The 17,999-nt window shown below is 47.5% G+C and overlaps 1 long non-coding RNA gene across 1 annotated transcript in view; it reads right to left on the bottom strand.

Annotated features, from left to right (window-relative positions):
* The window catches only part of LOC134760825 (uncharacterized), a 71,985-nt gene that overhangs the window by 53,286 nt on the left and 700 nt on the right, over window positions 1-17,999 (bottom strand). The gene's annotated exons all lie outside the window — the stretch shown is intronic.

Here is a 17,999-nt window from a genome sequence, read left to right on the forward strand (position 1 = left end):
ACAAGCTGGATAAAATACAAAAGACAGCATTCAGAGTGCCTGAGAGAACAAACAAGACATCCAGATTGGATCCTGGAGAGGTCCTGAGGAAACACATTGAGGTGAGCCCCATTCTAGCCTCTACTTTTTCCCTCAGAGCATCTGCCGATTTGAAGTACAGGCCACAGGGGATGAATAAAAAGCAGTACCTGGGAGCTTGCATCGGTCTCATTAAGAAGGCTGGGAAGAAAAACCATTTGAATGTAGAACTACCATGGCAGCCAGTACTTGAGGGGCAAAAATTCAGGGGAAGGGGGGACTGCAGAGATATGAGCTTCACATTCTATGTGGCTTTTGCTAGAGGTATTTCCAGCTCAGGACTGAAAAACAAATAGCTACTGTAAAGAAATTACAAATCAAAACAGCAATAGTCTTATTGACTTCAAAAATGTACCCCCCACACCCCACTCCCGGTACCAAAACAAACAAACAAACAAACAAAAAATGTACCCTCAAAATTCATGTCTTCCCCAAATCTCAGAAAGTGATATTTGGGCATGTAATAAGTAAACATCTTGAGATGAAATCTTCCTATATTTACAGTGGTCTCTAAATCCAATGACTGGTGTCCTTATAGGAAGAGGTGATGACACAGAGACACACAGAGGGGAAGCTGTGGCCAAGGAGACAGAGATTAGAATGAGGCAACCACGGCCAAGGAGTGCCTGGGGCCAGGCTGGGAAGGCAAAGAAGGATTCTTCCATGGGGCCTTCAGAGGAACCATGGCCTTCCCAACACCTTGATTTCAGAGTTCTAGCTTCCAGAACTGTGAGAGAATAAATTGCTTTTTCAAAAACCACCCCATTTGTGGTAATTTACTTACTTCAGCCCCAGGAAACCATACAAGTCTAATGGTGCTGAAGATATAAAAATCATCATTCAGAGCCTGCCAGAGAAGAGGGACCCTGGTAAATACCTCAGGCTTTCAGTTGTGATCCCAGGACTGTGCCCCAGTAGAAAAGGAAATCAGACTTAGTCTTGACACAAGACTAAATTTTCTCAGGGATGAAAAATACCGTCACAAACAGTGCATACAAGACATGCAGAGCCAGTATGAAGATCTAACATAGGTATAATTGGAGTGGAGAAGAGCTGAGAGGATGGGGACAAGCAACATTTGAAAAGATACTAAACTGGAAAGTTTCCAAAACTGATGAAAGACATCAAACCACAGAATCAAGATGCTCTGCCAATTCCAAAGAGGATAAATTATTTCTAGGAAAATCAGTAAAACTGATGAAAACCAAGACCAAAAAATATATTTTTTCTTCCCCAGCTTTATTAGTTATAACTGACAAATAAAAATTGTATATATTCAAGGTGTACAACATGATTTGATATACACTAATATGGTTTGGCTCTGTGTCCCCACCCAAATCTCATCTCAAATTGTAATCCCCAGGTGTCGAGGGAGGGAGGTGATTGGATTATGAGGGCAGTTCCCCCCATACTGTTCTCGTGATAGTGAGTGAGTCTCACAAGATCTGATGGTTTTATAAGTGTTTGCCAGTTACTCCTTCATTCACTTTTGCTCTCCTGCCTCCTTGCGAAGAAGATGCCTGCTTCCCCTTCCACCATGATTGTAAGTTTCCTGAGGTCTCCCCAGCCATGCGGAACTGTGAGCCAATTAAACCTCTTTCCTTTATAAATTACCCAGTCTCAGGCAGTTCTTTATAGCAGCATGAGAACAGACTAATACACACACATACACAGTGAAATGATTATCACAACCAAATTAATTAACATCAGAATTAGTTACCGTGTGTGTGTGTGTGTGTGTGTGTGAGAGATACAGCACTTAAAATCTGCTCTCTTTAGTGTGGCAGGGGAGTGAGGGATGAGAAATTACCTAATAAGTACAATGTACAGTATTCAGGTGATGGTCACACTAGAATCCCAGACGTCACCACTACACAATATCTCTATGTAACAGAACTGCACTTGTACTCTCTAAATCTATAAAAATAAAAATTTATAAAATAAGATAAAATTTATAAAATCTACTCTCTTCACAAATTTCAAGTAAAAAACATAATATTATTAACTGTCATCACCATGCTGAATCCCCAAAATCTTTAAAATAGATAGAGAAAAGAAAAAACACATTACCTTTAAAGGAGCAAAGATGTAAGACCAACAACTGACCTTTCAACAAGAAAAACAGAACACGGTAACTAATTCTGATAATGAAATATAAAGATACCTATTTAATGGGGGTAAGGAGAGGAGAGGAGTATCTACCTGCCACCAACATCATACTTAACGGTGAAATACTGAAAGATTTCCCCTTGAGACCAGGAATAAGGAAAGCATGTCTGCTTCTCACCACTTCTATTGAAAATTGTATTGGAAGTTCTAGTCCATTGTACGAAGTCAAGAAATAAATAACAGAAAAGAAGGACTGTAATGGATAAAATTGTAATTCTTTGCAGACAGCATGGCATGCTCTCTGGGCTACTTGGCAGGTGTGAGCCCTTCACCCAACTCTGGTGCAGGTACTAGGTGTGTCCTGGCACAGAGGTTACGATCCTTTGGGGGTCTACTCTATGTGCTGGGTTGAGGAAGCAGATGCTTGGGAAGGAGAGATGCCTGGATTATTTAGCTGCTTCTGGCCAGGCACAGGGCATTTGTCTAGGGGCTGGCAGGAAGGGGAGCCTGGCAGCTAGTGGAGTGCACATGGGTGCACTGAGTTGCAAAGTGGGGCCCTTGGTAATGCAAGGGTCTAGATCTTCCATGAAAGTATTATATCCTCATGCACAAGGGAAAGTGTCATTAAATAGCAACAAACAAAAATCAAAACCACCATCACAAGTGAAGAGAGAAACTGAAGAAGAAAGGGGAAAAAAATGTGCTTTGAATTTTAGTACCTTCAATGTCACTTGTTCCTTCTTCTTGAACAAGGGTCTCACATTTTTATTTTGCACTGGGTCCTCCAAATGATGTACATTGCCCTGCTCCCCTTTGTACTTCAAGGCATAGCTTAGAGCAGAGTTCAAAAAAGGGGAGACACAGCAGGAGACACGTAGCTGAGATCGTCCTTCTGAGGCCCGAAGATCGTGGAGCTGGTGAAGCCTACTCTCCAGCCCCACCCCTCTCATGCCTGTGATGCACTCCTGAACACCCACCTGCACTGGGCTCAGACAGAAGAAGTCTGAACAACAGATGCGCACGTCAAGGGGGTACCCTTGGAAGGAAAACTAAACATTCTTCTTTTAAAACCCTGACTTACACTTTCTCTTTGAGATACATTTTTTTCATTTGTAGATAGTTTGGTATGTATATCTAAAAGAGAAGGGCTCTTTCCTAAAATATATATTTACAATATCACTGTCGATCATATTTCTCAAGGATGAAAAATACTGTACTAAAAAAATTGACACTTGGCCGGGCGTGGTGGCTCACGCCTGTAACCCTAGCACTTTGGGATGCCAAGGCAGGTGGATCGCTTGAGGTCAGGAGTTCAAAACGAGCCTGGCCAGTATGGTGAAGCCCCATCTCTACTAAAAATACAAAAATTAGCCAGGGGTGGTGGTGGACGACTGTAATCCTAGCTACTTGGGAGGCTGAGGCGGGAGAATTGCTTGAACCCAGGAGGCGGAGGTTTCAGTGAGCCAAGATCGCACCACTGCACTCCAGCCTGGGTGACAGAGTGAGACTCTGTCTCAAAAAAAAGAAAAAAAATTGACACTCATGTCTTGGTACCATACTAAAAAAATTGACACTCATGTCTTGGTAACATCAAGTATCTAGTCAGTCTTCACATCTCCCTGATTTTCTTATACGTTTGCCTGAATTAAAATACAAACAAGATTCCCACTTTGCATGTGGTTGATATGCCTCTCAGGTGTCTTTTCAATTATGGGTTTCCTTCCTCCCCACTCCCTTTTTTCTCCTTGCCACTCATTTGTTGAAGGAACTGGGCTGTCTTTCCGATAATTTCCCATATTCTAGACTTGCTGGTAGCATCCTATGACACTGTTTCACATATTTCTCTATCCCTGGATTTCCTGAAAACCTGGGTTAGGATGTCTAGTTAGGGACTGAATCAGATTCACAGCTGATGTTTTTGGCAAGACTATTTTATAAGGGGTATGTACTCCATCAGGAGGCAAGTGAGATCTCCAAATCACTCTGGAGAAACCTCCTTCTTTCTCTTCCTTTCTCCCTCCGTGCCTCTCCTCCTCCCTTCCTCTCCCTATTAGCAGTCATTGAGGATAAGCTGATCATCGACAAGTCCCATAATCCCAACAAAGGTTTACAAAATGCTTTATCCTCATTCTATCCACCCTTCTTTTATGATCCTATTAGAATATTTCCATAGGGACAAATTTTCCCTTGTTAACTATCTATTTAGCTATTGACATAATTCCAATGTTATATTTCCAGCGTTTCATACGTGTTCACCCTGGAACTTTATTCCCTACTAGGTTATAAAGAGGAAAACTGAGCAAAAACAAGGAAGCCCCTGTGGATACCTATTTCCTTAATTCAAGTAATTGATATTCCACCTATATATCTTTCAATTCAGAATATGTAGGGCCATGCAAGTATTTTGTTTATTTTATGGTTATTCCTGTAGCCTTTTGGCATTTGACATTGTAAGTCACAATCATGATTAATACATGAGCTCTGGGAAACTTTGATTGATAGATCACTAATATTTTTAAGGAGTAGCTCACAATTACCGGACTTCACTCAAAGCAGCAGAAATTCTCTCCAAGAAAATGTGTAAATAGCTAGTTTCTACAGGAGAGGAAACCTTTCTGAGTTTGTCATCTTCAGCTTTGGTTCACACTCCACCTGACCCATTTAATTATACAAGGGCATCAGTCATTGAAAGCTAAAATTAACAGTTCATGACTTTTGCCAGAGAGCTCTGATATCTCCAGTGGAAATTTTCCATACTGCTCTTGTGACAGACCAACATCCACTGATGTTGCCACAGAGAAACAAAAAATAAGAAATGAGGTTTTTGCCTTGGTTTTTCAGTAATTGCCACATGGACAGCCTGCCTGGTCTTGGTGATAACCCCACTCTGGTCACATTCACATAACACATAGTTTTTGGTCATTGACTGTGGGCCTGGTGCTGAGAGTAAAGAAGTGCACAAGACAAAGAGCCTGTGCCCAGAGCCAGGAGAGCTGGCCTCCTACACCAGCCCCGGCACTCACTGGCCACATGGGTTCAGGCCAAGTCTCGAAAATCACATAGATTCAAGGCATTGGAAGAGCTCCCGAGGAAGGAGGCACTCCACACCAAGTCAGGAAGAGCCAGATTAAATTCCCAGCTCCCTCCCTTGCCATCCATGTGGCATGAGCCTGAGGTCCCTTAGAAATGGTCAGAAAGGAAGAAGCAGATGAAATGGGAGAGTGCAAGGAAGATCCAGGGGAAACCACATAGCTATCATTTCTCCTTTAATCAGGGTGTAACGTTCATATAGTAAAATGTAATAACATGCACCAATCTTAAGCATACAACATAAGGAACTCTTCACATGAATCCCATATAACCACCACCCAGATCAAGATATAGAACATTTCCAGCACCCCCAGTAGACAGACATTTTAATGTGAAAATACCAAAAGTTGAATCCCACAACTTCTACTATGTTACCGCAATCAGTCCTGCCTCACTCCAGCGCCAACTCCTTACCAGTGGAGATGGGTTTACAGTTCCTTGTTCCACCCTCCTAGTGACCAAGAGCACCACTTATAGACTAGCCTGCTGATCTGGGGTTACAGATGGAGCCTGTAGATCTGTCTTAGACTTTTTTTTTTGTTTTTTTTTTTTTTTAGACAGAGCTTACTCCGTTGCCTAGGCTGGAGTGCGGTGGCATGATCTTGGCTCACTTCAACCTCTGCCTTCTGGGCTCAAGCTATTCTCATGCTTCAGCATCCTGAGGAGCTGGGATTACAGGCACTCGCCACCATGTCCAGCTAATTTTTGTATTTTTTAGTAGAGGTGGAGTTTCACCATGTTGGCCAGGCTGGTCTCAAACTCCTGACCTCAGGTGATCTGCCTGCCTTGGCCTCCCAAAGCACTGGGATTACAGGCATAAGCCACTGTACCCGGCCTGGCTTAGACTTCTAATGTATAATGAGCTAACGGACCAGTGCTGCACTGGCAAAATATACAAAATATTGTCCCCTTCTTATTGCACTAGCTAACCAGGCCAGATTTTCTTTATATTACAAAATGTACTAAATATCATAAAATTACTACGTGGGCAATAAAAGTTGCGGGGATGTAACAGCATCCTTCTTAATAGCCAACTGGTGGGAACCACTCAAAAGTCCATCAACAGATGAATGGATAAACAAAATGTGGTTTATCTATACAATGGAATATTATTTAGCCTTAAAAAGGAATGAAATTCTAATACATGCTACAACATGGATGGACCTTGAAAAACCTTATACTGAGTGAAAGAAATCAGACACAAAAGACCACATACTATTACATATATTTCCATTCATACAAACATCCAGAACAGGTAACTCTGTAGAGACAGAAAGTAGATTAGTGATTGCTTGGGCCTGGTGTTCAGGGTGGAGGGATAGGAGGTTAATAGCTAAAGGGTATGGGGTTTGTTTTAGAACATTTTGATAAAATGTTCTAAAATTATAATGTTGTTTGCACCTATTTGCGAATATACTAGAAGCCATTAAATTGTACACTTTAAATGGGTGAGTTGTATGGTATGTGACTGCTATGGTTTGAACGTCTGTTGCCTCCAAAACTCCTGGTGAAACTTAGTCCCCATTGTAACAGTATTAAGAGATGGGGCCGGGCCAAGTGTGGTGGCTCATGCCTATAATCCCAGCAATTTGGGAGGCCAAGGCAGGCAGACCACTTGAGCTCAGGAATTTGAGAGCAATCTGGGCCACACGTCAAAACTTCATCTCTACAAAAAATACAAAAATTAGTTGGGCATGGTGGTTTGCACCTGTAGTCCCAGCTAGTTGGAAAGCTGAGGCAGGAGGATCACCTGAGCCTGGTAAGCAGAGTTGCAGTGAACCAAGTCACACCACTGCATTCCAGCTTGGGCAACAGAGGGAGATCCTGTCTCAAAAAAAAAAAAAAAAGAAGGCTGGGCACCCATGGCTCATGCTTGAACTCCCAGCTCTTTGGAAGACCAACGTGGGTGGATCACTTGAGGCCAGGAGTTCAAGACCAGCCTGGCCAACTGGTCTCTATTAGTAGAAACCCCGTCTCTACTAAAAGTGCAAAAATTAGCCGGGCGTGATGGTGGGCGCCTGTAATCCCAGCCAGTCAGGAGGCTGAGGCAGTAGAATTGCTTGAACCCGGGAGGTGGAGGTTGCAGAGACACAGTGAGCTGACATCGCACCACTGCACTCCAGCCTGAGCAACAGAGCAAGACTTTGTCTCAAAAAAATAAAATAAAATGAAATGAAAGTCACAAACACCGAGGAAAAAGCCAAGTGAACATAAAGGCAGACCGGAATAATCCAGCCATGAGGCAAGGAATGCCTGGGGCCACTAGGAGCCGGAAGAGGCAGGAAGGACCCTTTTCTAGGGCCTTCGGAGGAAGGGCAGCCCTGCTGATACGTTGATTTCAGACTTTTGGCTGGTCTGAACGGTGAGAAGAAATTTTTGTTGTTTCAAGCCAGGAGGCAGAGACTGCAGTGAGCCAAGATCATACCACTGCACTCCATCCTGGGTGACAGAGCAAGACTCTGTCTCAAATAAATAAATAAATAAATTACTCAGTCCCAGGTATTCAGCTATAGCAACAGAAAATGGGCTAAGATCATGATTATATCTCAATAAAGCCATATTTAAGAAAAGAAAACAAGGGGGCAATATAAAGTAAATTGAAATGTAACTTAAGGTGTTATTACCCAAAGATACTCAAGATCAGCATTGTGAGGAAGATCCTTCTGGTACTTTTCTACCTGTAATTTTGTTGTTATTTTAGTTAATCATGATCATACAATACATAGAGTTTTATAGGACTGGAATGATTTGTAAGGTATAACAGTCAGATTTAGGTGCCAACACCAGAAATTTATTGAGCTATTTGAAGCACAAAGAGATTTAACAGAAGGACTCTTTGGTGCTTACGAAACTGTTAAAAAGACTGGGTAGAGACTCTAGACTGGCTTCCCAGGAATGGATCACATGCGGAACTGGCCAGCCAAGGCAGCTGTTAGCACTGCCACAGCCAATAATAGCATCAGGAAGCTGCCACTGTGACTGGTGAATCCAGCAACCGCCTTGTTAGCTGTGATTGAGGGATCTGAAAACCACCACTGGAACTGCCGGCTTCAGAGCCTTGTGGCACCTCTGCTAATGCTGCCAGGCACACACATATCCAAAAAAAGCATTTGCTGATTGTGCTTACAGCAGAAACCACAATGGCAGCCAAAGTGTGGTGGCCACTTTACTTCTCGAATAAATGCATCCAATTGGTCACACCTAATTGATACCAAGAACCTTAGCTGCAAGGGAGGCTGGGAAATACAATTATATATAGAAAGGTATTTACCATACCATGTTAGAAACTTTTAAACTATTTTAAAATAGCTACATAACTTTTCATTAAATATACATACATAGATATATATATATGCATTTAATTAATCAACCCCCCCACCTATTTAGGATACTTTGTTTCCAGAGTTTTATATTATGAATATTAAGAATCCAACATTTAATATTATAAATAATAATCTGACGATACTGCCAATAATAACAACTACAGCTTATTTAATACTTCCTTCTTCCAGGCAGTGTGCTAGGTAGGCCCTTTTATATTCATTATATTTGTCAATCATTTTTTAGTTAAGACTCAACAACCTGCTTATGAGGTAACTATTAATCCTATTGTACACATAACAAAACTGAGGGTTAAAGAGAAGTCAGAGCTAGATTTAAGACCAAAGCTTGCACCTTTAACCAGTACGCAAATACTCATGCAAAAAGACTTTTTTGGTCTTAGAAATGATCTCCATTGGACAAATAACCGGAAATAGAATTACATACTGTTCAAGAGCTGTGAATGCTTCTAAATCCCTTGAGATGCATGAATAAGCAGGCCAGATTCTCAGTTAACGTCACTGTCAGGACTGTGAACACCTCCATGGCAGGAGCTCCCTTTTATCACGTGAATGCCTGGCTCAGCGCCTGGGGCACCGCGGCCACTACGTGGGTGTTTCCGTGAGTAACAGTGGGTGTGCAGGCAAGAGTGCATGAAGGCGCTCCAGTCCAAAGAACTGCATTCCTTTTGCGGCATAAAGCATGAGCTGTATCTAGGCTAGTCCAGCTCTAGACCACACATGAAAGTGAGTGCCTGGAACATGCAACCCTCTATCTGCTTCAGCCACCTTCACGCACCAGCTAAGTCATCACACTTTCCATGACCATGTTGCCTGTGAAGAGAATGAACATGGTCTGATAAATCAGGCATCCAAGCAACTGTGCACAAGACTGGAGATTGCATCCGTTGCTTTAGGTAGGTCAATGGGAACAATTTTTAGCAAGTGCAACTGCGTCACTTTGGATTATTTAATAAGTTAACTGTCCTATTTAATGCTGATTCTCTAAATCAATATTAGCCACTCATATACATTGTCACAGTCCACCAATGCCCAGATAAGTTAGATTGTGAGCCCGAGGACTTCAGAAGATGCATTAACAACTGCAGGCCACCAAATAGCCTTCCTAAGCCTTGCCCTACTTCTCCCTCAGGAAGGGGTTTATACTCACACAACTACCAGCTGAAGGGATTGGTATTGCTAATACCTTGGGACCTCCATGTTCTGCTATTTCCTGCAGAACAAAGTGTAGAGGCAAAATGATTGCTCCTGGGGCCAGGCATGGTTGCTAACACCTGTAATCCCGGTACTTTGGGAGGCCGAGGTGGGGGGTGGGTGGATCACCTGAAGTCAGGAGTTAGAGACCAGCATGGCCAGCATGGTGAAACCCTGTCTCTACCAAAAATACAAAAATTAGCCTGGCGTGGTGGTGCACACCTGTAGTCCCATCTACTCGGGAGGCTGAGGCATGAGAACCATTTGAACCCAGGAGACGGAGGTTGCAGTGAACCAAGATCGTACCACTGCACTCCATCCGGGTATCACAGCAAGACTCTGTCTCCAAAAAAAAAAGAATGATTGCTCTTGGGAATTTCACCAGTAAGATGCCAAAAAACCATGACACATCAGCTGGCCTATAATGAGGTGGGTCTACGTTCCAGTGGATTTATTCCATCTTTCAGACTATATCACGTGGAATTTTCTTATAGTCTTTCTCCCTCTTTAAAACAATCCTAAGGTTATTAAAGATACTCCTTTCAGTACTGCCTTCCCCGCCCCTTGGGCTACACTACTCAGCTGTTTTTTAAAGAACAGAATTGTAACTTGCATTATCAATAGAGAACATTCCTGGAGAAAACACAGATGTTTTCTGGCTCATGTCACACAGGCTGTTCTGAAATCTACGAAGTTATATCAGGGCTTCCTGGCACCATGAGAGGAAGGTTGGGAGGCAGTATTACTCAGCCAGACCAAAATGATTTTATTTATTCCACATGGCCTAAAAACACGTTTGAACATAATGTGCCATAATTTTTCTGGTGATTTCTATGAATCAGTTTTTAATTATGAATAATGTTTTTAGAGATACTCCTGAGAAATTGTACCCAAGATTCCCTTGACAGCCATCACATAAAGTATCTAAAATGAAGCAGCTTCCACGGCTAACACAGAAAATCAAAGCATGGATTTCTAAAAGATCCATTAGTCATCTTTGCTGAGAACCAGAGTCTCACGATTCGCACATGAAAAGGGTGGCTGAGAAATTCACATCAACAAACATAACTAGAAAAAGACGTTTACTGTCAAATAACTGTTCAAAGGAGTTTTGTACAAATATAAATTTTGTAACTTCACTTGGAGCCTTTTTTCTTTTCTTCTAGTTAGGAATTTTCTCTGTGTTTAAATTATTGCCTTTCTAATCCTCAGCTGACGTTTTGCAGCTTTTAAGGGATCGCTGTGGCTACAGCAGGAAAAGTTCCTGCTCCATGGCCCAACGCAGGCCACTTAGAAATTAAAATGTTTGTGCAAGATAATGAGTATGAATTTCCATTTCTGGGATTTACTTTTCGAAAATCCAGCTACTGAAACTCAATCAAGGAGGGTCCAAGTAACACGCTCTCAAAGAACAGATGAGTGGAGTCAGCTCTGGAATTCAAATACTTTTCGCAGGTATATCTCTCCTAGAAACCATTTTCCTGCATCTGTCAGAGCTCACAGCTTCTGCGAAAATATCGGCTAGGGATCAGGCTAAACAGAAGTACAAATAAGTCAAGTAGCTTTCAGTGGAGCACCCTTAATGTTGCTTAAACAGGGAGGTATTTTCTGGTCAATTACCTTAAGTAGACTCCAATAAACGCGAAAATTATTTTTGCATGGGTAACAGAAGCGCTTATCTTTTTCCTTCCCCGGCTCCCAACTATCCAGGAATAAAGCAGATTCACGCAGGAGTATTCCAGGATTCACAACCTTGTTTAGATTGTTTAAAAAGAATTGGAGGCTGTGGCTTTCCATCCAGTGTCGAGAGCTCCCAAGCAAGTGGAACGTGGCGCCGGCTGCTTAGCCAGAGGAAGCCAGCGTCTACCTGTGTCACTGAATGGCGCTCCTCCCACGGCGACACCTCCGTGCTCTTTTTGCTTGTATTTATTCAAAAAATAGATTTGTCAATAACGCAGGGCCTGGCAAATAGGAGGACCTCTCCAAAATTAAATGCAAGATTGAACATAGGTCTCTCACATCATAATACAGCGGTTTAATTGGCTTCCACCGGGGGAGCGGAATAGCACTTGCCCAACCCCTTTGAGCCCTGCGCACACTTGCACCACCACCACCTCTCCCATAAAGAGAAAAGCCACGAGAAGGGTCCCCTGACTGTGCAAATCTGTGTGCCCTCCCGAGGAAGGCGCCCGAGGGCTCACTCTGCCTGGTTCAAAAGCTTGTGGGAGAGAAGCACCGAAAAGAATTCCGTTGTCAGGTTAAATAAAGTCTTTGTCTACACTCGCAGGATGGAAAGGGCGATAGTGCAATCACCGAGATTATTTTGTTTCCGTCCTCTAAAAAATGAAGAGGGGACTGGAGTCGGGACCAAAATTATTCGCAGACCTCACGGTTTGCAGTCACCCTGAAGTTACCAGCAGCCGATGCTGTCTCCAGGGAAAATATTCCTGAGCTGGAAAAGGTGCTAATTTAAAGTCTTTCGTTTTACACGAAAATGTGCTACTCTCTTTGACTGCTCCGGAATTTGCTCTAGCACCTAGAAGGAATTCTGGCTTAGGGCAGGGGCGAGGGACAGTGGAGGGCGTTGGACCTTCCCCAGTCGGGACCACTCCAGGTCTCCCCGGAGAAGGCTGAGTCTCCAGCGCGTGGATTCAGATCAGGACTCTAAGGAGGCGAGAGCTAGGGATACCGCTGGGGGCTTTGGCGAAGCTAAGAAAGCACTGGCTTCTTATTCTCACCAGACATCTCAACACCCACCTGCACTGGGTCCCGCAGTCTCTCGCCCGCCCCACGCGGGTCCCAGCCCTGGTCCTTACTCCCCGCGCGGGAAGAATCTGGGGAGGGTGGGGGCGGAGAGGGGGCTGATCGGAGAGTGGGAGGGAGGATGGGAGACGGACAGAGGCTGCCCGCGTCAGGGCCAGGACAGACGTCCGCGCGGCCCCGGGCACTCACTTGAATGTCACGCAAGTCACCCCAACACCGCACAAGACCGTGGCGGGATGCGCACCGAGCCCCCTACCTGGGGTGTGTGCGCGCACTGAACGACCCCTTCTGCAGGTGCGCGAGCGGCTCCGGCGGCCGTGCACACTGCGCCCCCTTCCGCCCACCTGCCTGGCCTGCGTTTCTAACCACGCGGGCGGTCCCGAGACTTCGCGCAAAAGGCAGGACCACGACTCCCAATAATTGTATCTTTGAAATAATCCCCTGCTGAGCCGGCGCCCAGGGCCGGGGGTGGAGTCCCGAGTCCCTTTTGCGAAATTAAGGAGACCTCTGGCGACCGGGAAGCCTGCCCCTGCGACCGCTCCAGCAGCCCCTGCCGCGTGCGTGCCCGAGTGTGGCCCGCAGCTCCCAAAGCCCAGGTGTGTGTGGCCTAGGGCGGGGAGAGTTGGCGACCCGGGCCTATCACCGCCCCAGTGCCACCGCCCCAGTGCCTGACCAGATGGGGTGCGGTCCCTACGTCCGGCGTGGCCCCGCCGCCGCTCAGATCTGAAGTCTGGCTTTCGCTCGCCCTGCGCGGCGGAACCTCTGACCCGGAGCAGCTCTAGGCCGTGGGCTTCGTCTCCTCCTCCTGGAAGGAATGAATGGGCTCCCCGGCACACACCTCTCAGAAAACTCACCTTTCACGCTGACCTTCAAAAGAAAAGAAAGAAAGAAAAAGAAAAATCCGCTCGAAGCGGGAAAATGTCCACGACCGGGTTTGGGGTGGACACGCGCCCCGGCCTGGCTGGAGGGGCCAGCTCAGCGGGGCCCGCCTGCCCGCCGGCCTTTCTGTAACTTTCTCTCTTTAAACCTCCAATGAATGAGCGTGCCTCTTCTTACAGATTTGTTTAGATTAGGGAATAGATTCCTCGCTGGTAGCGTTACTTTGCAAATAGACCTCCTATATTATTCAAACCAAACGAGTTTGTGTCTTTAAAGGACTATAGCAGCCCCATTCTATATTAAGGGTTGGCTATCACAATTATTATATGCTTAGGAAAAAGATGTAAGCCCCGTAGTTTGTGCTTTTCTTGATGTACAGAAAGGTTTATCGTAGGTGGATAGGTTTTGTTTTGTTTCTTCAACGGGATTTTTTGGTTCATGTCCTTGAAGGGCTGTTTCGCGACGTCATTAATGAACTAATCGGTTTTCAGATTTCAAGACGGTGTGCAATTGATGTAACCACTGAGGAATTTCAGTGCACACCAGACTAAGACTCTTCCAGCGCAGGGGTTTCCAGATGCTTCTTGGGCCCTCTGGAAGCCATGGGGATGTTTCCAGACCGAAAGGAGGGCTTTGCTGGGGAGCAGATGTGCTGCCTCTCCCCGACCCAGGACTTTGAGGCCACGTTTCAGTTAAGCTGGGCCGAGAACCCTCTGGGAGAGGGAGGCAGGTCGTAGGGGGCGGGGGTGAGGGGAAGCGGGATGAGGTCGGCGCTGGACGCCGGGCTCCCTTATCCTTGTCCTTTTCCCCAGAATCCATGGTCAGGCCTAGGGAGCCACCCCTGGGTGCTCGAGACGAGTCCCCACCCTCACTGAAGGTCGGTCACTGGATGTCTGTGTGCATCGTAAGGGGCCCACCAAAGTCCCGAAGCCTTCTCAGGGACCGGCAAGAAAGAGGAGCAGGCTTGGGAGACAGGGAAGGAAAATGCAGGGAAAAGGACTCACCCCTCGACCCCAGGTAAAATTAGAAGGAAGGTGTGGCAACCCAGGTGCAGCTCTGGTCGCTCGCTCAAGGACTTTGCTAGTCACTATCATTAATTAATTAATCACTATCATTAACTACCAAGGACACTGTTTTTATTCCCCTAAAAGCGTCACCTTGAGGGGAGTGGAGAAGTGGGCAACAGCTATGCAACTCCTGGGATAGGAGGCACTGCCTGGGGACCCTCTCTCGCTCCCAATCCCAGAACCCGAAGTTATCCCCGACAACTAAGTCCAAGCACATGAACCAAGACGCTCAGCTTCAGGCAGCTCCTTGCCCCCACAAGCGGCCCAGGAGGTGGGCATTATCCCCCACCCCTGGGATTCCTCCATCCTTCCCTCTTCTATCCTGCGGGAGAGAGAGCTGTGGTCTCCCAGTTGGGAGTGATGGATCTGGACTAATGGGGTCTCTAGACCCAGGGCACAAAGGCCGATCTGCCAGGGGTTACTGCATGTAATGAGATAATCAGACATGTTGACCAACCTAAAAGAAAAGACTCTCCCAGGGAGTAACTCCCAGTGAAATAATTTATTAAAAGAAGCAAAAAACAGACATAAATTTCTCCCTACTACTTGAGGAAACAGCAAACAGAACGAATTAGGGTCTTGGCCTCTGGAGGAATAAATTATTCCCGACTTGCTCTGGATACTTTTAATTATTTGTAAGCAGTGGGTAGTAATACTGTGATTGTCCTCCGGTCCTTTCTGGAAGTAGCGATGACCCCAAGGACAGTTGGTGACGTCTCCACAGGGTTTACACATGGAAAGGAGGGAAAAATCGAGGAATTATTTCAGATAGCCCAGACCAAAAATCCTCCCAGCCATGAAAAGGTCATATATGTGATGCTGGGCCAAGCGTACTTTTCTGGAGTAACAATATCATAACTGATTGCGGGTGTAGACAACGGTGTATAAACCAAATAGGCTTGAATCAACGCAGTCCTGGATTTTCTGTTGCCTCTGCTTGCTGGGGCAGTGGAAGTTCTTAAACTCCACTTCAGAGGTTGGAAATTCTTCTCCCTCCCCCACCTCCCTAGTGACAAGGTCTCTGATCTCCTGCTGCCACTGCAATAGCCTCTCCCATCCCGCGGGGAACGGCCGGAGTCCTTCCCTTGGTCTCTCGCGAAAGTCGGTTTCCGCTGGGGATGGATCGCAGGTAGGCGCCAGCGCGGCCTGGAGAAGAACAGTTGCGGAGCATCTGAAGCAGAAAATCCAAGCAGATGTGAGGCGATCTGGGCCCGCCCCGTTCCTCTTGGGGCCTGAATTTCTTCCAGATAAGTTTCCTAATGGAACATTTCTAAGAGGTGGGGTACGAGGCGGCTTGCTCGCACGCGCAGCGGGACAGACTGCGGGTGGGGACGCCCTGCGAGCTCTGGACCTCAGTGAGTCCGACCCCTCTCCACACCGCCCTTTTCCAGCCCCCAGTCTCCGTTCATTCCCTACTCTGCAGGCTCCTTTGGGGCCAGTGGGTGAATCGCCATTTCTGACGGTGCCTCGGACTCGAGAGTCCTGCGCTCCATCTCTGCCTCCCCACTGGGGCCCGCGAGGCTGGTCCGGGCTTTCTGAGCTGGGCGTTCGGCTTTAGGCCCAATACCTGGACCAGGAATTTCTTCTCCCCGCGCCAGAAGGGAAAGACGTAGGAGGTGTCCCAACCTGCGATCACCGCCGATGCTCCTGACCCCTCCAGTGAGCACCTGCCCGGTATTTTTCCATTCCAACAGAGCTTCCAGCTTCATACTAACTATCCCACATACGGCCTGTGGGTATTAGCTCTAAGTGTCCTTTTCGGAGGGCCCGAGGCTCCCCCTCCGGCAGGGAGAGCTCCGGGAGCGCCCCCACCAAGGGCTGGGTTTCTTCCTTCACGATTTCACAGAGGCATCCCTGTCCTTCCTACCTGGGAAACCTCGAGGTGAGGTTCCCGTGTACATTTGGTACTTTGCATGGTGCCATCAGGGACCCCAGAGCCACAGCTGCGTGTGTGTGTGGATGTGTGTGTGTGTGTGTGTGTGTGTGTGTGCGCGCGCGCGCGCGTGTACGGCGAAAGGATGTGCGTGCTTGGGGGAGCCGAGTACAGAATGTCTGCTTGGACAGCTGCTGGGCAGCCGTTGGGCCTGGAGGTATCTCACACCCACCTATCTTCCAGTCTTCAAACACCGCCTTGCTCTACCTCCCAAAGCGCGCTTCGAACCCGCCTCGCGGACACGTGAACAGAGGCTGTCCCTGGGAAGACAAGTGCGCTTTCCCGTAAAATTCGGGAAATTTGCCTTGAGGAAAGTTTCCGTTCTTGTTACTTGTCGGGTTTCTCCCACTTCCACTTAGCCATGTTTCTGCGATCTGGGTAATCCCTTTCAAGCCCGGGAGGAATTCTCCCGGGTCCATAATTGAGGGTCGGAAGCCGTGGGGGTGAGAAACGCATTAAATCCTCCCGAAGCCCAGGAGGTGCCAGAGCGGGCTCAGGGGGCCGCCTGCGGAAGCTGCGGCAGGGGCTGGGTCCGTAGCCTCTAACCCCTTAGAGCCCCTTCTCCCAGAGGCCCCGAGTCGGCAGCTGTCAGCGCAGCCAGGAGCGGGATCCTGGGCGCGGAGGTGGGTCCGACTCGTCAGGCTTGGGCATTGCAGACCTGCGCCGCTAGCCCACGGCCCTCTGCTCAAGCCGCTGCAACAGGAAAGCGCTCCTGGATCCGAAACCCCAAAGGAAAACACTGTTACTCTGTGCGTCCGGCTCGCGTGGCGTCGCGGTTTCGGAGCACCACGCCTGCGAGCCCTGGCCACGATGTGGGCTCCGCAAGGGGCTAGGGACAGGCAGGGGGCGAGCCCGAGTTTGCGCACACCTTCCAGTCCCTGGAGGGAGCCTGCTCGTCTTCGAACGCCTTCGAACTTTTGACCTTCAATGGAGTCCCTGGAAAAGGTCAGGAGCGCCTGCTGCAGGCACTGTTGCCGAAGGCCAGGCCTTCCTGGCGCAGGGGAGGGACAGGGGAGGGAAGCTGATACTCAGTCGCTGTCCGACGGCGAGTTTTCGGAGCAGCAGGCTCATGATCCCGGGCCAGTGGCGAGAGCAGTGACACCGGGAACCCAAATCTCCGCGCCCGAATCCGCGGCCCGGTGTCCTCCCGGCCCCTGCTGACCTCCAGGTCACGCACCCCACTGCTCCACTGCTCTGCAGCCTGTGGCACACGGCCGAGAGTCCCCACATGAGCTCGACGCCAAGGTAAGGAACTGCCCTGCGTCCTCGGAGCCTGTCTCTGGCCTGGGGGGCCTGGAAAGCTGCACTCTGGAAGAGGTGGGGTTATACGACCGCCGCTGCAGGGGTGCGTGGGGGACTCTGGGCCGCACACCCATTTCCAGGCTGCAGGAGCCGGACCCGGGAGGGCAGAGGGGGGACAAAAGGACTCTAGGTCCAAAATGGCCCTGAAGGAGAGCTCCGGAATGCCCAGTGGCCGCGTCTGCAACGGAGTCTTCTTTCTCCAATTGCCTTCTGCCCCATTACCATGGGCCCCACCTGCGCCAC

The sequence above is a fragment of the Pongo abelii genome, chromosome 22 (genome assembly GCF_028885655.2).
Source record: "Pongo abelii isolate AG06213 chromosome 22, NHGRI_mPonAbe1-v2.0_pri, whole genome shotgun sequence".
NCBI lineage: Eukaryota > Metazoa > Chordata > Mammalia > Primates > Hominidae > Pongo > Pongo abelii.